This window comes from Oncorhynchus mykiss, chromosome 9, assembly GCF_013265735.2.
Source record: "Oncorhynchus mykiss isolate Arlee chromosome 9, USDA_OmykA_1.1, whole genome shotgun sequence".
Taxonomy (NCBI): domain Eukaryota; kingdom Metazoa; phylum Chordata; class Actinopteri; order Salmoniformes; family Salmonidae; genus Oncorhynchus; species Oncorhynchus mykiss.
The window spans coordinates 51527079-51549002 of record NC_048573.1 but is presented as its reverse complement, the minus strand read 5'-3'; the positions used below and the strand labels follow the sequence as shown (position 1 = coordinate 51549002).

At 39.4% G+C, this 21924-nt stretch overlaps 1 protein-coding gene across 2 annotated transcripts in view; it reads left to right on the top strand.

Annotated features, from left to right (window-relative positions):
• The window catches only part of casz1 (castor zinc finger 1), a 262670-nt gene that overhangs the window by 48141 nt on the left and 192605 nt on the right, over positions 1-21924 (top strand). For both annotated transcript variants that reach the window (XM_036988257.1, XM_036988256.1), the window contains one exon: positions 19559-19662. The gene's annotated coding sequence lies outside the window, so the exon portion shown is untranslated. The remainder of the gene's footprint in view (positions 1-19558; positions 19663-21924) is intronic.

Genomic DNA, 21924 nt, shown 5'->3' with positions numbered 1-21924 from the left:
CAGGGCACATTGCAAAAATACTATGCATAAAACTGACTAAATGTAATCATAATCATCATAATCGTATAGGGTATGGTGGCCATTTAATAATTGGCTCAACTTACCCCAAGGCAAACATTTTTACTATATTAGACCACACAGCTACAATGATACACTTTCATGCTAGGTTTAGGACCTCATATTGTAGCATATAGAGACCCCAGCTGATATACAAAACTATCTACTTTGGTTTAGATACAAGCATCATGAAACCTTAACACAATAAATTGATTTGACTTTGTGAAAATGTTTTTTGGAACTAACTTACCACTTTTTTTCATGTAGTTTCTTCCTCCACAGACTCCATGAAATGATGACCACTTCCTAAATATTTGGTCACATGATTAATTTTGTTTATGGTTCCCAGAAACAAGGGTTGGTTCAACTAACCCTTTGGCTCAACTTACCCCACTCTCCCCTCCAGTAGTGCACATGGCAAGTTCACACTCTTTTAAATTGGTTGGGCCCCACTGGTAAGAGAAGCAGCTTGAGGGAATATGTAAACAATTTGTATGCTTTACCACCCCTAATATTTCTCTATATGTTTGAGGCCAAAATTTTTTAGAGAAATTAAAGTGCAACTGCTGTTTGGATTTAGGATGTGTGTTTCTTATGAATTGTGATTTTTATGAATTAGAGGCTTCTTCCAACATTATTTTTTATTTTTAAGGATGCACATGTGCACATGTGCACACACACACACATGTGCACACACACACACACACACACACACACACACACACACACACACACACACACACACACACGTAAAGAGAGCAGCTGGGTTTTATTTCAGAGAATAAAAGCAATAATGGTTGGAAGCCTTTGAAATCATTAATAGATAAAAGAATGAGAGATCACATGACATCTGGAGGGAGATTGAAGTTTGATCGCATCTTGCGTCTGATCCATTATCCAGCAAAAAAGAGACGGATTACAATCTTCTTCTAATTAACCGTTTTGAGGGAAGCATAGTTTAGGTGTGGGATTTGATCTACACAATAATTTCCAAAGAGTCAAAATATATATCTGTATTTGTCTGGACAATACACTCAACATAGATCAGTGTAAGAGGAGAGCCTGTATGGTGCTTTCAAACTGCTTCAATAGAAAATGGGGTATGCTTACGTATGTACTGGATTTGCCTATAGTATGTACCTCTCTGTCAGGGAGTGGGCACGGTACATTCTTGTGTTTAACCGATGGGAGGGATGAACATGGTACAATAGAAAATCTTGCCATTCAGGTTCAGAGGTTTTAACCCGGTCCTCAAATGTGAGAACTTGCACATACTGTACATAAGACTTTTTAAAGCTTCCGGAACTCCGTTTTACATTTCTCAGGACAGGTTGCCCCTCTTACTGTCTGAAAACTAGTTTGGCCTCCTCGGTCCTGCTGTACCGCTATGGTACTTTTTTCCAAAGAAAATGAATAAAACAGCTGTAAAAAGGTCCATAAAAGAGTTCGACTACAAAGAGACGACTTCTCAAAGGACTCAAACAGATCTTCAGATACCTTAATCTAGACTGTCATCTGACTTGGTTTGATTTGCGGCAAATACGAGTTCCAATTAGCGATGGTATCAGATCTGACCTAAGTATGAGCAACTAAGAGCTTTTAAAGAAATGAATAAAGGAAAAGTGAATTAAGAGTAATTTTGTGTAATTTGTAGCCTTTTCATTCAACAGTAGTCGTCACTTTGTTTTCAGATCATATGTACAGAGATTAGGGTACGCGTTGATTACTTCATTTCAGTTGACAGGTTAGCTCGGCTCAATAGATGAAAAGGTATTTTATCAAAAGACTTGAAAAAGACTTTAATTTGAAGCGCAGCGTGTACAGTCATTGACTGGGTTAGTGTCTTATAGTTTCTTGTGATCCTTTTTTATCAGCAGAGTCAAAATGGTATGCGCCACTGTATTCACAAGTTCTGACTAGGTTTTCAAAACAGACATAGGTAATATTTCAACTTTTTTTAACCTTGCTTTTTCCCCTATCAAAGGCCTAGCTTTTGATTGTGTCTTTTTCAACTTCAAAGGTCAAATCCATTGTTCGAGGAAAAAGTAGTGTAATTCCTTGAAATAGAGATCCGAGTATCAACGTCCCCTTAACACTACAGTACCGTACAGCACTTTCAGGATATAGACTGTATGGAAATATGTCCAATAAATGTATCAATTTATACAGAGTAAGTGTACATTACTGTCCGGGAAACAGAAACCTAGAGTCCCTTTTGTACTCAAAAACACTTGAAAGGAACTCCATATAAGCTATGTGTCCACTTGTAAACTGTAGACATCATTGTTGGGGGTGGGGGAGAGAAGGAGGCGAGTGAAGGAGAAAGCGAGATTACGACTAAGAGAGACTGAGAGAGGGATTGTGCCACATGTCAATCAGTCTCCAAGATGGGATCTGATATCTTCCATAGTGCATGTAAACAGTAATTCTGTGGCAAGAGTACTATAGGCAGTTATGAGTACTTTATAAGCTTAGCCCCTGACCTGTACCTTTTAGCAGTGTCCAGCTGATCTCTGCCTGCTCGTCATGCTGCCTCTCATCCATGTGAATCTTTATAAGTACAGTGGCTTCAGAACGTATTCGTAGTATTCACCCCACTTTCTCCATATTTTGTTGTGTTACAGCCTGAATTTAAAATGGATTAAATTGAGATTTAGTGTCATTGGCCTACACACAATACCCCATAATGTCCAAGTTTAATGATGTTTTTAGACATTTTTACAAATTAATAAAAAATGGAAAGCTGAACTGTCGAGTCAATAAGTATTCAGCACCTTTGTTATGGCAAGACTAAATAAGTCACAGAATAAGTTATGTGGAATCACTAATAGTGTTTAACATGATTTTTGAATGACTACCTTGTCTCTGGACCCCACACATACAATTATTTGAAAGGCCCCTCAGTTGAGCAGTGAATTTCAAACACAGATTCAACCACAAAGACCAGGGATGTTTTCCTGTGCCTCGCAAAGAAGGTTGGTATATGGGTATAAAAAAGCTGACGTTGAATGTCCCTTTGAGCATGGTGAAGTTATTAATTACACTTTGGATAGTGTATCATTACACCCAGTCCCTATAAAGATAAAGGCATCCTTCCTAACTCAGTTGCCAAAGAGGAAGGAAACTGCTCAGGGATTTCACCATGACCCAATGGTGACTTTAAAACACTTACAGAGTTTAATGGCTGTGATAGGAGAAAACATTGTAGTTACTCCACAATGTTAACTTAAATGACAGAGTGAAAAGAAGGAAGCCTGTACAGAATAAAATATTCTAAAACATGCATCCTGTTTGCAATAAGGCACTTAAGTAAAACTGCAAATAATGTGGCAAAGAAATTCATTTTATGTCCATATTACAAAGCGTTATGTTTGAGGCAAATCCAACACATCAATGAGTACCACTATTTACATTTTCAAGCATGGTGGTGGCTGCATCATGTTGTGGGCATGCTTGTCATCGGCAAGGACTAGGGAGTTTCTTTTAGGATAAAAAGAAACAGAATAAAGCTAAGCACAGGCCAAATCTGGTTCTGTTTGCTTTCCAACAGATACAATTCACTTTTCAACAGGACAATAACCTAAAACACAAGGCCAAATATACACTGGAATTGCTTACCAAGATGACATTGAATGTTCCTGAGTGATCTAGTTATAGCTTTGACTTAAATTGGCTTGAAAATCTATGGCAAGACTTGAAAATGGCTGTCTAGCAATGATCAACAACCAACTTGACAGAGCTTGAAGAAATAAAAAAATAAGTGATGTGCAAACATTGTGTAATCCAGGTGTGCAAAGCTCTTAGATACTTACCCAGAAAGACTCAAAGCTGTAATCGATGCCAAATGTGATTCTAACATGTATTGTGAATACTTATGTAAATGAGATATTTATCTATTTCATTTTCAAAACATTTTCAAATATCAGTTCTAACAGGTTTTCACTCTGTCATTATGGGGTATTGTGTGTAGATGGGTGAAGGAAAACATTTATTTAATACATTTTTAATTTAGGCTGTAACACAACAAAATGTGGAATAAGTCAAGGGGTATGAATACTTTCTGAAGGCACTGTACATTTTTAACACCGAAGTGTGCATTTATTTTTCTTTATCTGGTTAAACACCTGTTTTGACCAAATATCCCTCCAAATCTCATGTATATCTCAACAACTATTTGGGTACACTATTTTTTTACACTTTTTAACGAAATAAAGGTAAACTTTGATTTAAAAAATGAATGGACAAAACCTCTATTAAAAAAAGAACATGACATGCCATGAACTACCTGTCCCGTTCAGACGTGAACCATCTTTCAACCTGGCACTTATTATTTGTGTTTTTACCTCAATGTGCTTGTCCCATGGGTGTGTACATTTTTGCAGAATGTGAGGTCATGCTTGAAAAATGTAATGAAAAGCATTTCATGTCATGACACATCAAAACCTGTTTTTACATAAGGACCTGCATTTTTTATATCCGTGCAGTCGTCAAACGAATGTTCCTCTCTCGTTTTGTTTGTTTTTTTCTTATTATTTTTTTCCTCTGCCCTTTGCTCATAACCGGATCTGAACACAGAGAGACGGGAACAAAAACTGACAGCATTCTTTCACAGTGACTTCACCCATTTTGTCTCATCTGATACCTTTTTGGAAATCATGAAACTAATTCCCTAATTCCCTTTTCATGTGCACAGTCAATCCACCCTTTTCAAATGAATTCTGATTAATTGGTACAAATTGAATGCCGTGTTCGATATAAGTACACCACCTGGACAGGACGCTAATCTATTGCAGGACCTGCTATGAAATGAGTTGTATAATACATCAAAAAGTACATTTGAACTCCAGTCTAGTTTGTCCTGTCAAGTGTGTTGGCCAATGATGCATTTCCACTTCACAACAAAGTTCCATTCTACTTCCAAAGTAGTGTTCCTCGGGGCATTCTCTGTGCAGATGCCCCAGTGTTTAAGAGGTGTCTGAGACAGGAGTGTTACCTCACCTGGTCTTATATTTACCTCAGATGGTAGGATTAGGAAGTAGCCATGTGGAAGATATGGCTCTAATCCACTCTTCCTCCGTCTTGGCTAACACACACACACGCACGCATGCACCCACACACAGGCCGATTGGCCTTCTGGCAAATGCCAGATGCCTGGACCAGTTTTTAGTAGGGTGTGTGTCAAAATGGACATATCTTTTTTGATGTAAAAATAAAACATTCAAACATTTGAAAAAGGTGACCCTTTTGTGCAATTTCTCTGTTATACAATAATGAGCCTGTGGCTGATCAGTGGTTAATGGTCGGACCCCCTATCAAGATGGTTTACTGATAGACAGCTGAGGTCAGCAAAGAAAACTGCTCTGACTCTGAACAATTCCTTTGACCTCATGTCTTGGTTTTTACTCTGACATGCACTGACAACTGTGGGACCTTATATAGACAGGTGTGTGCCTTGTCTTGTCCAATCAATTTAATTTACCCCAGGTGGACTACAATGAAGTTGTAGAAACATCTCAAGGATGATCAATGGAAACAGGATGCACCTGAGCTCAATTTTGAGTCTCATAGCAAAGGGTCTGAATACTTATGTAAGTAAGGTATTTCTGTTTTGATTTTTAATACACTTGCAAAAAAATGATATAAACCTGTTTACGCTTGTCACTATGGGTTATTGTGTGTAGATTGATGAGGGGAAAACAATTTAATACATTTTAGTACAAGACTTGTGATGTAACAAAATGTGGAAAAAGTCAAGGGGTCTAAATGCTTTCGGAATGCACTGTAAATGTAGAAAGAACATATTCTACATTGTTCCCCTCAATCAAAACATTCTGTTTTCTGGGCGACTAAAACCACGATCTGGCCAAACCGTAAATTGCAATATCCTCATGATTCTTGTAATGAAAGTTTTTGCCCTGCCCCTGTGCCTGTGCCCTTGCTGGGGCCTGCTGTTGTGTTGAGCAAGCCACTCTCTTTTCCTCCTATGCACTCGAGAGAAAAATGTGTTCTGATTGTGTACTAATTCCAAATTGCGGGAAAAACACAGCTTTGGAAACCTCATCCCCTTGTTCCTATCAAAGGGAGGAGGGTCTCAGCTTTCTGTAGGTATCATTTTTGTTTCTCAACTCTCAATATTCAGCTCAATAACAACTATTTTACAGCCAGTATATTTGATATGGCTTTGAGAGCGGTGCGAGCATGAATGCGCACCGGTCATTGCCAGGGCACAAGCCTAATAGGCCTCGTGGGCAGTAGCCTACAACTGCAGCATTTGTTTAGGACATGACATTTACTGTTGGATGAATAGATGGCTACTAGCAGTGGGTATTATAGGTAACACTTTACTTACTTCAGTCAAAAAGAGGGTGTCTTGTACTGCACCTGAAATCTGCTCCTGCATTCATCCCAGTCATCAGCAACAGACCATTGGGGTAGGTGCATGTCTGACATCAATGTGTGCGCAATTACAATGATAATTTAATATGTTAAATCAAAAATATGTAACATAAACACACTTTTGGCACGTAGGCCATGGTGAAATCGAATGTTTTACCTTGTGTGGTAGGTTTTGTGGGTTTCAACATTTTTATCTAGGTCTCATAACCAGCCATAAAATAACTACCTTGGTAGTTTAAAAAAAAAAATGTTTTAAGTCTTATGTAGGTGTCATAACAAGCCATAAAATAACTTAATATATGTCACAACAGGTCTAAATATATGTGTCATGACAATGCTATGACCATATTATAACAGGTTATGTCAGCTGGTTATGACATATTATGCTATAGTTCTGACCGTGTCATAACGTCTTTCTAACGCTGGGTGTAAAGTGTTACCGTATTATATTAACAGTTAATGATCTAGTGTTTTGAGTTTTAACTTCCTCAGGTGTTGAACCCCAAATTAATTAGCCTATGGTGTTAGTTAGTGCACATAAAGATGTATGGATTTAATCTTTATTGAACAAAAAAACAATCATGCAACTACAGTGCCTTGCGAAAGTATTCGGCCCCCTTGAACTTTGCGACCTTTTGCCACATTTCAGGCTTCAAACATAAAGATATAAAACTGTATTTTTTTGTGAAGAATCAAGAACAAGTGGGACGCAATCATGAAGTGGAACGACATTTATTGGATATTTCAAACTTTTTTTAACAAATCAAAAACTGAAAAATTGGGCGTGCAAAAGTATTCAGCCCCCTTAAGTTAATACTTTGTAGCGCCACCTTTTGCTGCGATTACAGCTGTAAGTCGCTTGGGGTATGTCTCTATCAGTTTTGCACATCGAGAGACTGACATTTTTTCCCATTCCTCCTTGCAAAACAGCTCGAGCTCAGTGAGGTTGGATGGAGAGCATTTGTGAACAGCAGTTTTCAGTTCTTTCCACAGATTCTCGATTGGATTCAGGTCTGGACTTTGACTTGGCCATTCTAACACCTGGATATGTTTATTTTTGAACCATTCCATTGTAGATTTTGCTTTATGTTTTGGATCATTGTCTTGTTGGAAGACAAATCTCCGTCCCAGTCTCAGGTCTTTTGCAGACTCCATCAGGTTTTCTTCCAGAATGGTCCTGTATTTGGCTCCATCCATCTTTCCATCAATTTTAACCATCTTCCCTGTCCCTGCTGAAGAAAAGCATGCCCAAACCATGATGCTGCCACCACCATGTTTGACAGTGGGGATGGTGTGTTCAGTGTGATGAGCTGTGTTGCTTTTACGCCAAACATAACGTTTTGCATTGTTGCCAAAAAGTTCAATTTTGGTTTCATCTGACCAGAGCACCTTCTTCCACATGTTTGGTGTGTCTCCCAGGTGGCTTGTGGCAAACTTTAAACGACACTTTTTATGGATATCTTTAAGAAATGGCTTTCTTCTTGCCACTCTTCCATAAAGGCCAGATTTGTGCAATATACGACTAATTGTTGTCCTATGGACAGAGTCTCCCACCTTAGCTGTAGAGCTCTGCAGTTCATCCAGAGTGATCATGGGCCTCTTGGCTGCATCTCTGATCAGTCTTCTCCTTGTATGAGCTGAAAGTTTAGAGGGACGGCCAGGTCTTGGTAGATTTGCAGTGGTCTGATACTCCTTCCATTTCAATATTATCGCTTGCACAGTGCTCCTTGGGATGTTTAAAGCTTGGGAAATATTTTTGTATCCAAATCCGGCTTTAAACTTCTTCACAACAGTATCTCGGACCTGCCTGGTGTGTTCCTTGTTCTTCATGATGCTCTCTGCGCTTTTAACGGACCTCTGAGACTATCACAGTGCAGGTGCATTTATACGGAGACTTGATTACACACAGGTGGATTGTATTTATCATCATTAGTCATTTAGGTCAACATTGGATCATTCAGATCCTCACTGAACTTCTGGAGAGAGTTTGCTGCACTGAAAGTAAAGGGGCTGAATAATTTAGCACGCCCAATTTTTCAGTTTTTGATTTGTTAAAAAAGTTTGAAATATCCAATAAATGTCGTTCCATTTCATGATTGTGTCCCACTTGTTGTTGATTCTTCACAAAAAAATACAGTTTTATATCTTTATGTTTGAAGCCTGAAATGTGGCAAAAGGTCGCAAAGTTCAAGGGGGCCGAATACTTTCGCAAGGCACTGTATAGTCTAATTGTCAACCCAAAATTCATGTCAATCACTGGATTAGGTTGCATATCAAAATACACTACATGACCAGGATGTGTTTACTTGCTCGTCAAACATCATTAATATGGAGTTGGTTTCCACTGGATGTTGGAACATTGCTGCAGGGACTTGGTTCCATTCAGCCACATGAGCATTAGTGAGGTCGAGCGATGATGTTGGGTAATTAGGCCTGGCTCGCAGTCGGTGTTTCAATTCATCCCAAACGTGTTTGATGGGGTTGAGGTCAGGGCTCTGTGGAGGCCAGTCAAGTTCTTCCACACCGATCTCGACAAACCATTTCTATACGGATCTTGCTTTGTGCTTGGGGGGCATTGTCATTCTGAAACAGGAAAGGGCCTTCCCCAAACTGTTGCCACAAATTTGGAAGCACAGAATCTTCTAGAATGTCATTGTATGCTGTAGCTTTAAGATTTCCCTTCAGTGGAATTAAGGGGCCTATCCCGAACCATGACAAATAGCCTCAGACCATTATTTATCCTCCACCAAACTTTACTGTTGTCACTATGCATTGGGGCAGGTAGCGTTCTCCTGGCCAAACCTAGATTTGTCTGTCGGACTGCCAGATGGTGAAACGTGATTCATCACTCCAGAGAACGCGTTTCCACAGCTCCAGAATCCAGTGGCGGTGAGCTTTACACCACTCCAGCCGACGCTTGGCATTGTGCATGGTGATTTTAGGCTTGTGTGCGGCTGCTCAGCCATGGAAACCCATTTCATGAAGCTCCCGACGAACAGTTATTGGGCTGATGTTGATTCCAGAGGCAGTTTGGAACTCGTTAGTGAGTGTTGCAACTGAGGACAGACGATTTTTACGCACATCAGCACTCGGGGTTGTTGTTGGAAAGGTGGCATCCTATGACGGTGCCACGTTGAAGATTACTGAACTGTTCAGTAAAGCCATTCTACTGCCAATGTTTGTCTATGCAGATTGCATGGCTGTGTGCTTGTTTTTATACGCCTGTCAGCAATGGTTGTGGCTGAAATAGCCGAAATCCACTAATTTGAAAGGGTGTCCACATTCTTTTGTATATATAGTGTATCTTGAATCATGCATTCCTGCTTGGACGTGTTAGAGGAGACCTACTTATTTCTTGAATACCCCAGTAGTCTATTTATCATACTTCCTAATAAAGCACTATGGATGACTTTATAAGGGTCATGGGCAAATGAGGGAAAATGAGTTGGCAGGTCGCGCAGTGATGTGTGCTTGTGTGGATAAAATGCCAGGGCCAAATTCTTCACACACACACACACACACCTACCTCTACAGTGCAACAGAGGTGGAGACCAGTATTTCGGTACTCCTAATATGTGGCAATGTTTTGATAAACATTTGTCAGCCTGAACTCAATGAGTATGTCTGCAGGCACATGAATATTTCGATTTTAAACAGATTATGGCAGTAGTCATGTAAGCTTACACCTTACTTTGCTTTTCTTATTCGGCGTAAAGTCACCGTTTTTTTTTGGTTAGTAATCTTTTGAATTATTATACTGAACAAAAATATAAACGCAACAATTTCAACGATTTTACTGTGTTACAGTTCATGTGAGGAAATCAGTCAATTTAAATAAATTCATTAGGCCCTAATCTATGGATTTCACATGACTGGGAGTACAGATATGCATCTGTTGGTCAGAGATACCTTTAAAAAAAAGTAGGGTTCCAGAAATGTATATGATCTGTGCATGTACTAGCACCAGCTGAGCGAGCCTCCCTCTTTAGTGCCAGTGAAGTGAGTTGGGAACAACTGAATGTTTGAGTCTTAGAAGTGGTTTTCACATACAAACCTCATATGTTCAAACTCCGAATCAAATTTGCTTCACAAAAATAACATGGTTGCTGTGGCAGAATGTTTATTTTGATTGCCAATTTTCTGCATTCATCAGAGTGCCATCAGGTCGCCTGTTTTCAGATGTGTCCCTGTAAACATAATTTTTAGGGAAATCGTTCTTCTTCAAAAGCATGTGAACATTTTAATCAAACTATTATATTAATCTGACTATCCACAATAAACGCATTAATGTGTGCATGTAACCGTACTCAATGTACCTCGCACCTGTCATTATAGCTGTTGGATTCGGCTGTCCACACTATATTACACTTGGGATTGTTGTATATCATCAATCCGTTGGTGTGGCCGGGATCATTCCAGCAAAGAAAGATCATAAAACGTTCGATTTGGATCTTTACAGAGTTGTGTGTTTTCTTTTAATGCATCTACACCCACTGAATAAACAGTAACTGAATTTCAGATCAAGTTGACCGCTGTCATTTAAAAGTCAGCCCAGCCGTCTAGATTAGATTTCCACTGAATATCACATGCAAATGGACAGAGAAAAATGACGTTAACATCTGAAATATAGCGATGAATATGATTTCCATACCATAATAGCATCATCATGCTATCACTTGGATGATTGATGTATACAATGATACCCTTAACAAATCATTCCTATCATTCCACTCTAGGACTTTATCCCAACTACCATCATCTTAAATGGCCTAGTGGAAGTCTCATTGTGTTATATGTGATGCTAAGTCCATCTCATTAGGGATATAATGGGAAAATGTAATTAGCACTGGTAATAATTATTGTATTTATTACGTTTTCTGTTTATTTATCAACTACATTTCAACCGGTAATTAGCAGTAATTAGGAGTGGGTTCATTTCCTTATCTTAACTCATTATGCGTATTGTTAGCAGTTTTATCAAAACTGCTCATAATATGAGAATCTTTGGATTTACCCACTGTATCGAAAGAGGGTATTGGTTTATCATTAGCTGTAGAGTTTAAATTGTAATGGTTGTTCCCCTTAAAGGCGAAGTTCAGTATTTTACAACTTAATGTTAGATGGTTCCTCGCCCTCAGAGGAGTATATGGGGCATGCAGCATGTTCAAAATGTAATGGTCAAATTAACTCAATTATTTGGTTTGACGTTACTTCAAACCATACATTTTTTACCTCATGCCCTCATCACTCCCATGTATTTTTAGATGTTTAGCTATGGTGGCTACAGTTAGTTTGGACACACCTACTAATTCCAGGGTTTTTCTTTATTTGTACTATTTTCTACATTGTAGAATAATAGTGAAGACATCAAATCTATGAAATAACACATATGGAATCATGTAGTAACCAAAAAAGTGTTAAACACATTTTATATTTGAGGTTCTTCAAAGTAGCCAGCTTTTTCCTTGATGACAGCTTTGCACACTCTTGGCATTCTCTCAACCAGCTTCACCTGGAATGCTTTTCCAACAGTCTTGAAGGAGATCCCACATATGCTGATCACTTGTTGGCTGCTTTTCCTTCACTCTCCCAAGTCATCTCAATTGGGTTGAGGTTAGGTGATTGTGGGCGCCAGGTCATCTGATGCAGCACTCCATCACTCTCCTTCTTGGTCAAATAGCCCTTACACAGCCTGGAGGTGTGTAAGGGTTATTTGGTCATTGTCCTGTTGAAAAACAAATGATAGTCCCACTAAGCGCAAACCAGATGGTATGGCTTATCGCTGCAGAATGTTGTGGTAGACATGTTGGTTAAGTGTGCCTTGAATTCTAAATAAATCACTGACAGTGTCACCAGCAAGGCACCATCACACCTCCTCCTCCATGCTTCACGATGGGAATCACACATGCGGAAATCATTGGTTCACCTATTCTGCGTCTCACAAAGGCACAGAGGTTGTAACCAAAATCTAAAATTTGGACTCATCAGACCAAATTACAAGTGTGACTGACTGGCTCAAATCGGTCTTATGTAGCTAAATTGAAATTGGGTTTCTTACATTGGATAAAAGTAGAGACGCAGAGCTACAAAATGGTATATCATACACTGCATATCAGGAACAATGGGAAAGAAATTCTGCTTTGAAAGTTGATAAACTTGTAAACTCACTTTTGAGAAATGGGCCTTTGAATGTTTTGGTACCTACTGGAGAGCTCTCCGTTGTCTACACCCATTCAGCATGCTTCACACCCTCTTAAACCAGCCCCACCCATCTCTTTAAGGATTCACATGTAAGATCATGTGCTAAACCGTGAGTACTGTAGTAAAGATTAAGACTAAAAGCGGTAGTAGCCTACAATAAGGAAAAATTCCAGGTAAACAGTAATTGTCCAGATACAAATATTTTATAAATATTAGATGACGCTTCCACACATCCAGTGGTGGAAAAACTACTAAATTGTCATACTTGAGTAAAAGTATAAATCATTTCAAATTCCTCATATTAAACCAGACGGCACAATTATACATTATATATATATATATATATATAATTTTTTTTGACGGATAGTGTTGGAGTGTACCCTGGCTAAGACATAATTTTCAAACTAAGCATTTGTGTTTAGTGAGTCTGCCAGATCAGATCCAGATCAGACGCAGTACGGATGTTCTCTTGATAAGTGTGTGAATTGGACAATTTACTTTTGGGTGTCAGGGAAAATATATGAAGTAAAAAGTATTTATTTTGGAATGTAGTGAAGTAAAAGTAAATGTTGGCAAAAATATAAATAGTAAAGTAATGTACAGATACCCCCCCCAAAATACTTAGTAGTACTTTACACCACTGCCCAAATGCCTTCACACCAGTACAATGCCTTCACACCAAATGCCTTCACACCAGTACAATGCCTTCACACCAAATGCCTTCACACCAGTAAATTAGCATCCTTTATATACTGTTACACACACATGTATCACATAGTATTCCATACATAAGTTAAGGCCATGCAACCTGAGTTAGGTGCACATGTACAGTACATAAACAGATGCATGCGCTATATATTTATCTGGTGGACACTTGATAAGGTCACATGATATTGCTGTGGTATGTCACAACATCATGTTACGACCACACATATCAATATTCATTTTATATATCAATATTTTGCTAAGTCTTGCTAAGTGGATGGGTCTCTACAGAAGGTGTAAACGGTACAGTCAAATGGTTACTTGCATAGTAGCAATGTCAGAAATAGATAGTGTCAGTATAAACAAAATAATATATAGTATGTACAAGAACAATATCAATAATGATATCAGTGATAGACGAGGTAGTTAAATGCATACAATCAGGGGTAAAGTGGCTGAGCAGCAGGATACAAAAAAAATAGTAGCAGCAACGTATGGTATGTGTGTTAGGAGAGAGCCTGTTTCTGTCCTGCCCTTGACTTTGGTACAGGGCATGTGATGTCCATAGCCTCTTCGTCACAAAACTGATCATCTCAAAAAGATACGTTTGTCTAGCTGTGTCGAGTCCAGGTGGTGCTTGTATAGGCAGACCATCTATGGGAGGAAGGATGTCAGCGTTGCGCAGCAGCTGAAACCTGGTCTTGACAGTCCGAACGCTCCTTGTTGACACCACGCTCCAGAGCATCGAAGCTGTAAAACAGGGAATAACAACAACAACAAAAAATCAGAAGACATTACAACCCTGCACAACATCAATTCACCTCTCAAGTTTAGATAAGAAGAATAACCTCATACAATGAAAATTATTTTCACCTGAAGTGCTGGTGCTGCTTGATCTGTGGCAGTGGACTGAAGTACGGAGTCAGGTGTTGTTGCCAGCCATAGCTTTCCACCAGCACCGTACCATCCTCCAGTCCAACCAGCTGTGGGATGTTGACTCCTGTCACAGTGCTGTCCAGCACAATACCAGCAATCTCAGACAAATTGTTCACTGTGGTCTTTCTGAAGCTCTGCTTGATGAGGCCGAAGCCCCAGTCGGGGGAAAACTTGGTGTGGCCTGCGATCAGGAAGTGAAGGTCCAGATTGTGGTGGAGCTTGTGTATGGTCCGCCAGGCACAATACCAGAGCACAAACGTTGTCATGTTTTGGCCACTGCAGTTATCACAATTCAGGTCCACACGTGTTTCCCCAAGCTCCGTAGTTGGTGAAGAAATGGTGCATGTAGTTGATGACTGCGCTGCTGTCTTTGCTTGCTTGGGCCAGCTCTCTTTTTGATGGGAGGCATTAGACTATTCTCCTTGTATGACTGGTGGAGGAGAGTCAGGCGTGTTCTACTGATGCTGAAAGACAAATTCCAGATACAAATATTTTAGCATTATTATACAATAGATGCAAAATGGCATTCTGAGATAACATCACTACACACAGTTCATACATGTAATGTTAGCTAGCTAGCCAGCCATCTAACGTCAGCTGGCTAGCTAACAGCAAGCTTTAACTAGTAATACAAATCAATTGTCATAGCTAGCTAAAGTTAACCAAATAGGTTCAATATTAGCTAGTTAGCTAGCTAACATTAGGCTATAACTAGCAATGCAAAATGGCATTCTGAGAAAACATCACTAACGTTACACACACTTCATACATGTAAGTTAATGTTAGCTAGCAAGCCAATCATCTAACCTCAGCTAATGTTAGCTAGCTAACAGCAAGCTTTAACTTGGGGTCTTTTGTTTCGAAATGTCACGTTAACATTAGCTAGCTAGCTAAAAAATGAATCCCAATCCATAGAGTAACGTTACTAGCAATACAAACCGATTGCCAAAGCTAGCAAAAGTTAACCAAATAGGTTCAATGTTAGCTAGCAAGTCAGCCATCGAACTTCAGCTGGCTAGCTAACAGCAAGCTTTAACTAGCAATACAAAACGATTTTCATAGCTAGCTAACGTTAACCAAATAGGTTCAATGTTAGCTAGCAAGTCAGCCATCAAACGTCAGCTGGCTAGCTAACAGCAAGCTTTAACTAGCAATACAAAATGATTTTCATAGTTAGCTAACGTTAACCAAATAGGTTCAATGTTAGGTAGCAAGCCAGCCATCGAATACCAGCTGGCTAGTTAACAGCAAGCTTTAACATGCAATGAAAACAACTTTCTTACAAAATAATAAACTTATAATATCTGAATCTGTAGCTAGACTTTTACCCGTATACATGGATGAAAGCTTCACGGCAGACCGCAACCCCTTTTATTAATTAAGACGTCCTGTGTCGTTTCCGTTTTAGTTTGTACAGCTTTTTTGGCCTATCGGGTTCCACTGATTTCAAAACTCAGTCAACTTCTTCCGTGACAACACTGTTGATTGCTGTTTCTTCCCAATCACTGTCATCAGAAGACTCTACAATGTCTTCTTCAATTAAAATGTGTTTTTTCCTACCTAAATCAGGGATTTTCTCATCGTCTGAGAGTGTCAGCATGGCATGATCGTTTTCCAGAAAGTATTCCATCACAACTTTTTCCCACGGACCTTTGTCAGTAGCGCCTGATATAATCAGGGCAGCAATGTTATTGAGAGCAGTAGCAACACATTTGCTTATCCTCTGCAGCATAGGTAACTCTGGGTCTTCCTATCCTGTGGCGGTCCTCATGAGAGACAAGTTTAATCAGGGCGCTTGATCGTTTTTGCGACTGCACTTGAAGAAACGTTCAAAATTCTTGACATTTTCCTTATTGACTGACCTTCATGTCTTAAAGTAATGATGGTCTGTCATTTCTCTTTGCTTATTTGAGCTGTTCTTGCCATAATATGGTATTTTACCAAATAGGACTATCTTCTGTATACCACCTCTACCTTGTCACAACACAACTGATTGGCTCAAACACATTAAGAAGGAAAGAAATTCCACATATTAACTTTTAACTTGGTACATCTGTTAATTGAAATGCATTCCAGGTACTTCATGAAGCTGGTTGAGAGAATGCCAAGAGTTTGCAAAGCTGTCATCAAGGCAAAGGGTGGCAACTTTGAAGAATCTCAAATATCATTTTATTTGTTTAACACTTTTTTGGTTACTTCATGATTCCACATTTGATGTTTCATAGTTTTGATGTCTTCGCTATTATTCTACAATGTAGAAAATAGTAAAAATAAAGAAAAACCTTGGAATGAGTAGGTGTGTCCAAACTTTTGACTGGTACTGTACTTTCAGGGTAAGAAACCATCTAACACTAAGTTGTAAAATACTGAACATTTCTTAAAGATACAGTATTGAAGATTATTTCAATTATTTCTCCTTTTTTAAAAGGCGCCTCCACCACAGGAGGTTGGTGGCACCTTTATTGGGGAGGACGGGCTCGTGGTAATGGCTGGAGCGGAATAACCCCATAGTGGAATGTGACCTAAACAAATTAGGTATTTTTAGGAGAACGATACCCCTTAGTTTTCTGATTCAGAAGTGGGTGTTTTCCATAACCTGTAGCTTTTCAATTCTCATTTTGCCATTGAACAAATGTTCATTAAACACTGAACGTTTTTTGTCCTTTTAAATATCATTGTGTCTTAACCGAAAACAATGACAAGATACTGGAGAATTTACTTAATTATTTAAATATGTATTTTTTAGGGCATTTTAGATTGTATTCAGACAGATTAGAAACATGACCCGCCAAGCCGCACTTCTTAACACCCGCTTGCTTAACCCGGAAGCCAGCTGCACCAATGTGTCGGAGGAAAGACTGCTCAACGGACGACCGAGGTCAGCCTGCAGGCACCCGGCCCGCCACAAGGAGTTGTTAGAGTGTGATGAGCCAAGTAAAGCCCTCCTGGCTAAACCCTCCAATAACCCGGACAACGCTGGGCCAATTGTGCGCCGCTCCATGGGACTCCCAGTCACGGCATGTTGTGACCCAGCCTGGGATCGAACCCCAGTATCGAGCCTGGGATTGAAAGCCCCTTCAAGTGCAGGTCAAGCAAATACTAGAGAAAGCAGACTGTATTGCAATCATCTCTGATGGGTGGTTGAATGTTTGTGGGCAAGGAATAATTAACTACATCATCTCCACCCCTAAAACCAGTATTCTACAAGAGCACAGACACAAGGGACAACACACACACCGGTCTCTACATTGCAGATGAGCTGAAGGCAGTCATCAATGACCTTGGACCACAGAAGGTATTTGCACTGGTGACAGACAATACTGCAAATTTGAAGGCTGCTTGGTCTAAACTGGAGGAGTCCTACCCTCACATCACACCCATTGGCTGTGCTGCTCATGCATTGAATCTGCTCCTCAAGGACATCATGGCACTGAAAACAATGGTTATACTCTACAAGAGAGCCAAGGAAATGGTTAGGTATGTGAAGGGTCATCAAGTTATAGCATCAATCTACCTCACTAAGCAAAGTGAGAAGAATATGAGCACCACATTGAAGCTGCCCAGCAACACCCGTTGGGGTGGTGTTGTCATCATGTTTGACAGTCTCCTGGAGGGGAAGGAGTCTCTTCAAGAAATGGCCATATCACAGTCTGCCGATATGGACAGCCCCATCAAGAGGATCCTCCTGGATGATGTATTTTTGGAGAGAGTGGTAAGCAGCCTGAAACTCCTGAAACCTACAGCAGTAGCCATTGCACAGATTGAGGGAGACAAATCCATCCTGTCTGATGTTCAGACGCTGCTTGCAGATGTAAGAGAAGAAATCCGTACTGCCCTGCCACTTCACTGTTGCTCCAAGCAGAGGAAACTGCAGTTCTGAAATACATCAAAAAGCGTGAAGACTTCTGCCTGCAGCCCGTACATGCCGCAGCGTACATGTTGGACCCCAAGTATGCTGGCAAGAGCATCCTGTCTGGTGCAGAGATCAACAAGGCCTATGGTGGCATCACTACTGTGTCTCACCACCTTGGCCTGGATGATGGCAAGGTTCTTGACAGTCTGGCGAAGTACACTTCCAAGCAAGGGCTTTGGGATGGAGATGCAGTCATGCCAACATATCTCATCAGCCACCTGGTGGAAGGGACTTTGTGAATCTGAAGTCCTTTCCCTTGTTGCCTATGTCATCCTCCAAATCCCACCAACATCATCCACCTCAGAGCTCAACTGGTCCTTGTTTGGGAACACACACACCAAAGCACGCAACAGGTTGACCAATACAAGGTTTGAAAAATTGGTAACCATCCAGGCAAATTTGAGGCTTTTTGAGCCGGACAACAAGCCATCCTAAACAAGGTTGGAAAGTGACAGTGAAGATGAGGCCTCAGACTCTGATGTTCAAGAGGTGGACATTGAGGAGGTGCAGGGAGAAGACATGGAAGTCTGAGAGGAAGACAACCAAAGCTTTAGTTTTTAGACTATCATTTTACAAATGTATGTTGAAAACGTTTTTGGGAGATGCGATGGATCATTGTGGATCATTCAGTATTGCTTTTCTTTTGTTGTTCAGTGAAATCATCCCATGTGAAGAGTCTACTCATTGAAATAAAGTTCAATTGGTAACTAAATTGTTTTTTTTTGTTTATTGGAAGGATTTAATCCTGTGCAATTATTTCTACTTATGATAAGGTAAAAGGTTTCTGTCTTCATTTGATATGGTAAATATATCCAATGCAAAAACATCTACATTTAAATGGTATTAATATTAATTTTCATATATTTCCATTAATTCCCATATATTCCCGTTAATTCCCACGGAAAGTTTCCACCTCTGAAAATTCCCCAAAATGTGCAACCCTAGTTGCAACCCCCCTTCTGCCCTCAAATCAGCCAGTGTACCTGGCACATTTTACTATACCCGGTTGAAAGGCATAAATGTTTTGCTTATTCACCCTCTGAGAGTCACACATACACAATCCGTGTCTCAGTTGTCTCAAGGCTTAAAAATACTTTTTTAACCTGTCTCCTCCCCTTCATCATCACTGAGAAGTGGATTTAACAAGTGACATCAATAAGGGATTATAGCTTTCACCAGGATTCACCTGGTCAGTCTATGCCATGGAAAGAGCAGGTGTCCTTAATGTTTTGTACACTCAGTGTATGTGCATATTAGGCACCTCTGGTATACGAAATGAATTGTACCGTAATGTGTAAAGAAGTCGCAAATAACTCAGTTGATATACAACACTCTCTTGTATCCCTTTAGGATCCAGCTGCCAAATGATTGCCCATCAAGCAGCCATGAGCAGAGTCCAGACTGTAGCTCAACGGTAGGCTGGAGTTCAGACAGAGGTGCTGCCCAACTGACATGTGAGTCTTATTTCTCTTCTACAGTAATTCTACAGTAATTAGGCATGCTACACTGCCTTCAGAAAGGTTTCACACCTCTGATTTTGTTGTGTTACTGCCTGAATTTAAAATTGATTAAATGTAGATGTTTTGTCACTGGCCTACATACAGTACAATACCCCTTAATGTCAAAGTGGAATTATGTTTTCAGAAATCTTTACAAATTAATAACAAATTAAAAGCTAAAAATGTCTTGAGTCAATAAGTATTCAAACCCTTTGTTATGGCAAGCCTAAATAAATTCAGGAGTAAAAATGTGTTTAACAAGTCACATAATATATTGCATGGACTCTCTCTGTGTGCAATAATATCTGCATTGTGTCCCACCACCCGCCAACCCCTCTTTTTACGCTACTTCTACTCTGTTCATCATATATGCATAGTCACTTTAACCATACCTACATGTACATAGTACCTCAATAAGCCTGACTAACCGGTGTCTGTATATAGCCTTGCTACTCTTCTTTTCAAATGTCTTTTTACTGTTGTTTTATTTCTTTACTTACCTACACAAATCCAATACAACCAATTACTGAGTACCACTCTCCATATTTTCAAGCATAGTGGTGGCTGCATCATGTTATGGGTATGCTTGTAATAAAAAATAAACATAATGGCGCTAAGCACAGGCAAACCCTAGAAGATAACCTGGTTCAGTCTGCTTTTCACCAGACACTGGGAGATGAATTCACCTTTCAGCAGGACAATGACCTAAAACATAAGACCAAATCTACACTGGAGTTGCTTACCCAGAGATACTCACAGCTGTAATCGCTGCCAAAGGTGATTCTAACATGTATTGACTCAGGGGGTTGAATACTTATCTAACCAAGATATATTATTGTTTTATTTTACAAATGTTAGAATTTTTCATCCACTTTGATATTACAGAGGATTTTGTGGATCATTACAAAAATCTATTTTAATCCCACTTTGTAACGTACTTTCTGAAGGCACTGTATATGGGATTGTCATTGAATGTTATCTACAGTGCTGCTCTCAAGAGAGTCTTGCCCTCACTGGTGTCAAGGTAAGTCAACACTGCATGTTAGATTTTGCAACCATACTATAGTAATTTGAATCCTCTTCAATATAGCATACAGTGTTACACATCTTTAAAGAGTATAATTTTAGGTAAGTAACATGTATTAAGTGCCACGCACAATTGGAGTATCATTAAAGTGTCTGAATTGACCTGGCTATGTCTACTTAAACATGGGCCTGCTTTGTGATATTGCAAGCTATGGAGACTAATCATTGAGTAAGATACTTAAAGGAATAATCCACTCAAAAACTATCTTTTGGTATTTTTTTCATTAGTCCACTGTGATACAGTTCCAAAGATGTTTTGCATATCAGCAATCAAGTTTTCAAGATATAGGACTTTCAATCAACAAATTGTAATTTGTCACTTATCACGATGGTGCGTTTTGGCAAGTTACAATTTGGTTTTTGAAGTCCTATATCTTGAAAACTTGATTGCTGACATGCAAAACATTTTGGAAATGTATCAACAATGAACAAATGAAAAAAATACCAAAATATAGATTTTGAGTGGATTATTCATTTAAGTGGGTTGGGAAATGCAACATTTCAATGAATAGACAATTATTCATATGAATAAAAAAAATGTTATGAGTGATTTGGATCGAGTATGTTTTTATTGCCTCTTTTTTTATGCAACACATAAAAGCTCTTGTATAGTACAATATCGGTGTCTGTGCTCAGTGTTGAAGTTGCACCTCTGCTTCTTGAAACAACTTAATTGTCTCAAACATGTACGCAAGCAGCACACACGAGTCATGATACCCCAAGGCCTAGATTAATTAAGCTATGAAAGCCCATGAGCAGGGAACATTCAGCAGGTGCCTGTTTGCCTTGGTATGGGACTTGGTTTTGGCAGTGGTGCAGTGGCTCATTATAAATCCATAATTAAGTTACAATTTTATTTGCTTTTTTAACATATAGTCATCAGGGATTGACTTGGTTTAAACTCAGATTTTGTTAAGTGCACTCTTGGCTATATTGCTACGTTATGTCCTATTCTACTTCAATCATTTGACTCTTTATTGGCTTCGTGGATGAGAAGTCATGAAGGATAATATGGTCGTGCCTTTGTTGGTTTTGACCCTTTTCCTATAGGTGTTAAGATTCAAATTTGCCATAGTCATTTCTGGTGAAGCTTACATTCTCCTGATTCACTCTTAATCCTAAACAAGCTGA